At 34.0% G+C, this 8,351-nt stretch overlaps 2 pseudogenes; one reads left to right on the plus strand and one right to left on the minus strand.

Annotated features, from left to right (window-relative positions):
* Positions 1–250: 250 nt before the first annotated feature.
* Positions 251–2,635, plus strand: LOC107484958 (MDIS1-interacting receptor like kinase 2-like; annotated as a pseudogene).
* Positions 2,636–3,018: 383 nt separating this feature from the next.
* LOC107484959 (uncharacterized) lies at positions 3,019–5,623 on the minus strand (annotated as a pseudogene).
* Positions 5,624–8,351: the final 2,728 nt, after the last annotated feature.

The following is an 8,351-nucleotide window of genomic DNA, read 5'->3' on the forward strand; positions in this document are numbered from 1 at the left end:
ATTTTTACCCGGTATAATTGTGGCCCGAAAGTGTATTGGTTTCATCGGGTCTAGGGCCGGGTTTGGGTCTAATAAATAGACCCGGTGTATATTTCAGATCGGGTCTGAGTCACATCAAACCCGGCTTCACCCGACCCATGTGCACCCCTAAGGAAGACTAAAATATAAAGATTAAACTCTTATAAATATATGTGCAGCACCAATAGAGTGTATAGTATACAACACAATTCAGTGAAATTAAGATACACACATGGCAAACTCAGGTTGCAGTTCATTAGCATTATTGAGGCTTATGTTTGTTGAAACTTTGTTTCCATTAGTCCTCCTAACTGTTATGAGTGCCAACATAATGGTGGCAGCATCAAATTCCTCGTCCTTGAACGAGGAACAAAAGGCCCTGCTCTGTAGCAGCTGGACGGAAGGTCGCAACATCTCAAAACATTGCGATTGGACTGGGATTGTGTGCATTGTGCAATGAAGCTGGTAGTGTCACCGACATTTCAACAAGGCATTATTTTTTTATCCCTCCATCTGAATTGAGGAACTTTAATTTTACTGCATTCCCCAATTTAATTCGTCTCGAACTTAGTGGTTTGGGACTCAAGGGTATCATTCCAACTGAAATAAGCTCTCTTACAAAGCTTATGTATCTTGATCTCTCCTCTAACTATCTTGAAGGTGAGTTGCCTGCTTCACTTTCAAGTCTCACTCAACTTAGGATTTTTAATGTTTCAAGCAATTTTCTTATTGGTATGATCCCTTCCTCTTTTAATCACTTTAAGTATTTGTTTCATCTCTCCCTTGACTCAAACAACTTTAAAGGCCCCATTCCTGTAGAATTGAAGAATTTAAAAGGTTTGAAGCAGTTAACTCTTTCAAATAATTCATTCAATGGTTCAATACCACCCACTCTGGGACAACTGGAGAACTTGGAATGTCTCTCCTTTGGTTTAAACCATATAGAAGGTCCCATCCCTATTGAACTAGGGCACTTGATCCATCTGGAAGTTTTAGACCTTTCTAACAACAATATTTCTGGTGTCATACCATATGGGATTGGCCAACTCTCTAGGCTTTCAACTTTAGATATTTCCAACAATAACTTTGAGGGACCAATTCCATTTGTTATTCTAAACCATTGCAGAGTTGTGCAACTAAGTAACAACTCCTTATGTGGTGGCATTCCTTCTCAAATTGGCAATCTTTTTTCTCTAGACCTCAGTTATAATAACCTCTCTGGAAACATACCTAAGGGACTCCATTCTGTACCTTACCTCAATATGTCTTACAATTACTTTGTTGTGGATCACAACTATTGTGGCTTTCCAAAAGACTCATTGATCGGTAATAAGATACCAGGTCCCCCTTGCCCTTCTACTCATGATTATAATTATATTCCTTTACCTGTACTAATCTTAGGGTCAATCTTTAATGGCACATGGATTTCACTCATTTTTGTATGTTGGGGAATTCATGTTTTTTGTCCATACGAGGTCAAATACGAGCAAAGAAGAAGGAATGGAGATATCTTCTCAATTTGAAACTATGATGGTAAAATTGCATTTGAAGACATAATCAAAGCAACAGAAGACTTTGGTATGAGGTATTGCATTGGAACAGGTGCTTATGGAAGTGTTTACAAAGCAAAACTTCCTAGTGGCAAAAGTGTGGCACTAAAGAAACTTCACAGAACAGAATCTGAAAACCCATTATTTTACAAGTGTTTCAAAAATGAGGTCAAGATCTTAAGTGAAATACGCCACCGGAACATCATTAGGCTTTACGGTTATTGTTTGCACAATAAGTGCATGTTTTTGATATATGAGTATATGGAAAAAGGAAGCCTGTTCTATAACCTAGCCATTGATGAAGAAGTTCAAGAGTTGAATTGGAACAAGAGAGTAAACATCATTAAAGGAACTGCATTTGCTCTCACTCATATGCACCATCATTGTTCCCCACCCATTGTCCATCGAGATGTAACTAGTTCCAATGTTTTGTTGAGTTCAAATTTAGAGGCTTGTCTATTAGATTTTGGTACAGCTAAACTACTTAATCCTGATTCATCTAATCAAACTCTACTAGTTGGCACTTGTGGATATGTTGCACCAGGTAAAAGTGTAAACTTTTTCCTTCCCATAAAAATGATTAGTTCCAATCCTAATTTCTATATGATTTATTACTGAAGTCTTGTATTCAATTTTGGTTTATTTATTGGAATTTACTGATAATCTATTTAATGTTTGGACATATTGTAGAGTTGGCTTATAGCATCAATGTGACAACAAAATGTGATGTTTATAGCTTCAGAGTGGTGACGTTGGAAACAATAATGGGGGAATATCCTAAGGAACTGCTTTCCAATATGTCAAAACCATCTGCTCCTAAGATCATGCTCAAAGATATATTGGATTCACGTATCCCATTGCCCTTTCTTCGAAAAGACATACGGGATATTGTACTTGTTCTAACATTAGCACTTGCATGCTTGCATCCCAACTCAAAATTAAGACCTTCAATGCAGGACATAGCTAAAGAGCTTTTGTTTTCAAACTCGCCATTGCTTTGGCATTTTGATGGTATTTCAATTCACCAACTTGTGAACCAAGAAATATATGTAATAGCTAAAAATTAGGATTTTTTTAATCAAATTTTCTTATGTGATTGCCCTAATTTTTTTGTATGAAAGTCATCTTCTGTTTTGTTTTCAACTCAGTATGTCTTCCAGTTCAAATATTTTTATGTATGTATTATGTTTTTTTATCACTTATAGCATTGCCTTTCAAATTATGTAGTTTTCTCACTCGAATAACTAAATCTTAATGGTAATCAATATCATGTAAGGCTTTCAAATAGAAAGTTTATGGACCATTAACCTACCTGAAATCATACGTTAAACATTTTTCTTGGTCTAATATATAGAACATGCAAAAAACTTGAAACTTCAGAAAAACTTTGTTAACAATTCACAGGATGAGTTAGACTTCGGAAAAACCATTTTGTTTTAAATTCAACAAGTGTATAAAACATCCATGCTGAAGAAACAATGACAGTTTCTTGAGCCAGACTATTGAATTTCTAATAAGAAAGTTCAAATAATGGTGGTGAAGACTGAAAAGACTGCCATTGTTTACACAACCAATCAGGCAAGCAGTAATCCACACACTGCAATCCTAAACCAGTAATAAACAACTACGACTAATTATTTTGGAGAAGAATAGGTTGTCTACGAGACCATGATTCTATCTTTTTTAAATACTTGGGGGGAACAACTCCATCAAAACCTTCTGTCAAGATCACCTTATTGTCAGAAATGAAAAGCTTCATACCTTCTGCAATAAGATTGCAAAAGGAATATATCTTTAGTTACTATTAACAACAAACAACTAAGAAGTTCAGCATTTTAAGAATTGTGATTGGAATATTATCATACCCTCTAATGCTTTTCTAACATCTAAAAAGATCATAATATTTACATCTCGCCTCATACCTGGGAATCAAAATGGAAAACTAGGTAAGAAACAAGGACAAGAACTAAGTAAATCAAACTTAACTAGAAATGGTTGCATACAAGGGAATAACTAAAACTAAAGGGATGCTAGATGTAGTTATTCAATAGAAAAGACATCCTCAAAAAAATGAGTAAAATAGTCCAAGCTAGTACTTTAATATCCATAAAAATATCTCATGTTACCCTGATTGCTAAGAGATTTCCAATTCTGACAAAAAAAAGAGATTTCCAATCAATTGCCACCACCACCCCCAACAAATGATCAAGGGTAAACAAATGCTTAAAAATGCAAACCATTATTAGTTATGGTACTTGTGAGGGTAATATTGAATGGCTCAATTGCATAATTGATTTACTAATAAATAAGTGAAGTTTACAGGCATTTTATTCCAAGTAACCAGTTTATTCAGACTATGGATCATTGACTAATTATTATTTGAATTACTTTCATGTTAACATGTTTAGTGATTATACTATACCAGGCTCTTGTAAATAAGCACAAGAGTAAAGACATCCAAATTCCAAAGTGAAAGTGCTTAAGTGGTTAATCACAATAGACAAGACATCCGTATTCCTTTGCTACTGTATAACATAACTGCCAGTCTTAATACTGGAGGAGGAAATTGACCAAACCTAAACAAATAGGGGGGAAAAATATCCAAATGAATTTTTGATAGCTAATCACATTACCGCTTATTATTTCTCCATCTGTTGGTAAACCACAAGAGAAATGAACATGCAATCTCTTCATGCGCTTGAGGGCAGATTCTAGAATTGAATCAAAGTTCTTTCTGTAGGTTCCGTGCACGCAAACTGCATATGGTAGCAAAATCAAGAAAAAACAAAAAATAGAAAGTGGGGGTGAAGAAAAATAACCATTTGGAGAATATGACTTGCAAAGACAGCAAAGTTAACAGAAATATAGCTCCATTGATTATTCACCTGGAACTTTTTCAGCTGAAAGGATTGGTTTCAACAAGCTTTCAGTTTCAACAGTCTGCAGATCAAAAGTTAATCATGTATTTTAATTACTCCACAAATGATCAATTTAACATAAAATGACATGAGAATGTCTACATAATATTCATAACAGAGTACAGATCCAATTACTTAAGGTTTGAATATTTTCTAAAAAACTTCAAAAGCAATTTAAATGTCTCCACATAAAACTAAAACAGAATAGTTTACCGTTATTGTATGGCCTTGGTTAGCTCATATAAGTAGCTCCCCATTCTGTTCTATAAGGCTGAAGCGCTGCTTATTATCCTTTCGAACGGCCTGAGAATGAACATGAGATCATTTAGAAAAAGGTCTTCAGTTAATAGTTAATTCATATGAAAATGAAACTATGAAAGACATTAAAATCTTTTACTTCAATGACTAAATAAACACAAATAAATACCATATAGATACAGTTTACAGAAAAAAAGTGGTTATAAATACAATAACAATTCATAAAAAAGATAAGCCACAAATATTATGTAGCAGTAAGTAAAGAATTCAGAGTGGGATACACTTGACCAGCTACAATCAACATGTCAATCCTATCCGATTCATTCAACTATTGATTTATACTATTGTTAGTTGCAGAAGGGATGGATCAAGAAATTCTGAAAACCATAATGCGACTTCTTTTACAAGATCAAACTAGTATCACTCTGCAACAAAAGATTTAGAAAAGGAAATTCTATGCAGAGGATACTGGAATAAAATGCTAAACAGAATAACAAGTTGAAAATGTCGATAGACACAATACAATACAATGTATTTATCTTGTATGCTAAACAACAATAGAAGTAGTACCGAAGTTTTTGTCTTGTATCTATGATGTGGCTATTTTCTATTTTGCTATTTTTCCCTAGCCAAATGCTTCTCCAAAATGCAACACAATAATCCAAATTACAATAGAAATGGCAATTATAACAAATAAAAAACAAAAAAAAGAAAAAATATATAAATAATTAAACTGACCTCCCTAACATCATCAATATTGTGGGATCTTAATGGAATATTAGCAAATGTCTTCATATTCAGCTTTAGCAGATCATTAACTTTGATATAACCATTACTTCGCATATCTAAGTTCAATTCGGATGCCATATGACGTAAAATCCTCGTCCTGTAGGTATTACCAGAGAAACATACAAAAATCACTAACTTTGACCTTAGAAAGAAAATGGGTGATATATAATGTTAGTACATTGCATAAACCATGCATACTAATTTCCTTATGAGCAGTTGCTCTACACAAGATAGTTTACACTTTATAAAATAGTTCATTCTATTAGAAAGACAAACATACATAAAAATTTTTCCGAAACTTGTTTTGATGGACTACAATTACAAGAAATCAAGAACTATCCCACAAAAACAAAAATTGAGAGAAAAAATGAGCAAAGAGCAAATTAGTGTTTACAGGAGCCTACCAAGAGCGTCAATTTTATCCTTCTCGGAGCTGCCACCATGATGATTGGATTTTTGACGGTTTAGAATTTCACAAATGAATTCTCGTTGCAAGTATAGTTTCTAAACCAACAATAATCCTTTCATACAAAAGATTGTTTGTCACAAGTAACAAACCCCTAAAATTAATAACCGAAGTATTCAAATCTCGAGTCGTTCTCCCTAGGAATTGTAATGAAGTGTTTTGTTATTGGTTTGAGTTGTCTTGGGGTTTTGATAAGAGGCATGAAAGATAAATGGCAAGAAAGTAAACTAACAACTATAAAAGGCTCTTGGCAAGGTATGAAAATTAGAAGTCCTATCCTAGTTATCCTCCTCAATTGTGATGAGAATTGTTCATTGCTACCACTTAGTTAACCCTTACTAAATAAAGGAAAGTCAAGTGGATGAATCAATTTGATTCCTCAAGTCCTAATCAACTCCTAAAGGAAAGACTAGCTTTAGAGGCATTCAAATCAATTAGCAACTTCTAATTATCAATCAACAAAGGAATTAGATAACTCAAGAGTCACTAATTACTCTACCTAGGCCAAGAGGAACAAAACCTACACTAAAGTCCAACCAAGCATTTCATCAAACACTTGGAAGGCACATAAGAAAAGCATAGTAATTTTGAGAAGAAAAATAAAATCTAACAACAATTATTGCAAAGAATTAACAACAACAATCAAGGAAATCACAATTATCATGAATTACCTCAAATTGCATTATTGAAAGAAAACAAAGGAACAACAATTTATCCAAAACAAAATGAAGAATTACAATTATTAAAGCACATAACTAGAAAGAGGAAGAGGAGAAGATTAAGAATTGGCGAAGGAAAAGTGAATCAAAGCATGAATTAAACCTAGATCTAAGAAGAGAGATTAACCTAAACCTAATCCTAATTCTAGAGAGAAGTGAGAGCTTCTCTCTCTAAAACTAACTCTAAACTAATCCTAATTATGCTATATGATTCCTTAGATTCAATCATGATGCCTTCCCCTCAATCCTTGATCCTTTTATTCCTTCCTATCAGCAATTGGCGCCAAAAATGGGTTCAGAAACCCTCTCAAATCGCCAGGCACATGTTGCTTTAATGAAGTCATGTGCGGTTATCGACGCGTGCGTGCACGGTACGCGTGCGCGTCCTCGGTCGATTCTGCAATGTGCGCGTGCGCGTGCTTGGCCGAGATCAATTCTTTTATCTTTTGTGCTTCTCTCCATTTGCATGCTTCCTTCCTTGCTCCTTTGATCCATGCCTAGCCTATTTTAATCCTAGAATTACTAGCAAACACATCAAGGCATCTTATGGAATCAAGGAGAAATTAGAATTCATCAAAATAAGGCTTAAAAAGCATGTTTTTACACTTAAGCATAAATATGGGAGAGATAACAAAACTATGCTAATTCATAGGCTAAATTTGACAAAAGGTTATCAAAATACTCTAAATTCAATACAAGATAAACCCTAAAAATGGGGTTTTATCAACCTCCCCACACTTAAACCTTAGCATGTCCTCATGCTAAAATAAGAAGGAACTAAGGGGTATGACATTTATTGAATGCAACTAAACTATATGAGTCCTATCTAAATGCAACTACCTAAAGTGAATGCAAATGCTTAGTTCAAACAAATCAATTCCCAAGAGAACATGTGTAAGCACAATAGTCAGGGCAATAGGAGTTAAGTCCAAACCACAATTGTATTGAATTATCAAAAAGAGTTCAAACTTGCAAGAATATAGATAATATGGGCGAATACATGTAATTGAACTTTTGAACTCTCACCGGATGTGTATCCGCTCTATCCACTCAAGTGTTTAAGGGTTAATACACTCAATTCTCTTATATTCAAACTTTCCAAAATTTGATTTTCTTCTAACAATCTACACTTATTCAATGCATGCATACATTCATCATGAGGTCTTTCATTTAGGTTGTAATGGGGTTAGGGTCAAGGTAGGTTCATTTATGGTTAAGTGGACTAGGATTTGAATCTTGGATTAGTATAGACTTTCCCACCTAACCTATATAATGACCTATACAAATTCAAACTACTCTAACTACCCATTCTTCACTTTTTCTTACATACTCATGCATTCTTATCCTTAATTCATAACAATTATGCATTGATTCCTTTTTATTGATGTTCACCTTGGGGCATTTTGTCCCCTTTTTATTATTTTTCTTCTTTTCTTTCTTTCTCTCTCTTTTTTTTTCTTCTTTTCTATTCTTTTGTTTTTCTCATTTTTTTTCTTTTTCTTTTCAACTATACATAAGAGCATCAATGCATAAGGTCTTATACATTCGATCAATACATGAATATATTCCCAATTCCTAAATATGAAAGTGTACTTCCCTTTTTATCCCATCCAATGTTCCCAAGCCTCACCAT

The sequence above is a fragment of the Arachis duranensis genome, chromosome 4, assembly GCF_000817695.3.
Source record: "Arachis duranensis cultivar V14167 chromosome 4, aradu.V14167.gnm2.J7QH, whole genome shotgun sequence".
Classification (NCBI taxonomy): Eukaryota; Viridiplantae; Streptophyta; class Magnoliopsida; order Fabales; family Fabaceae; genus Arachis; species Arachis duranensis.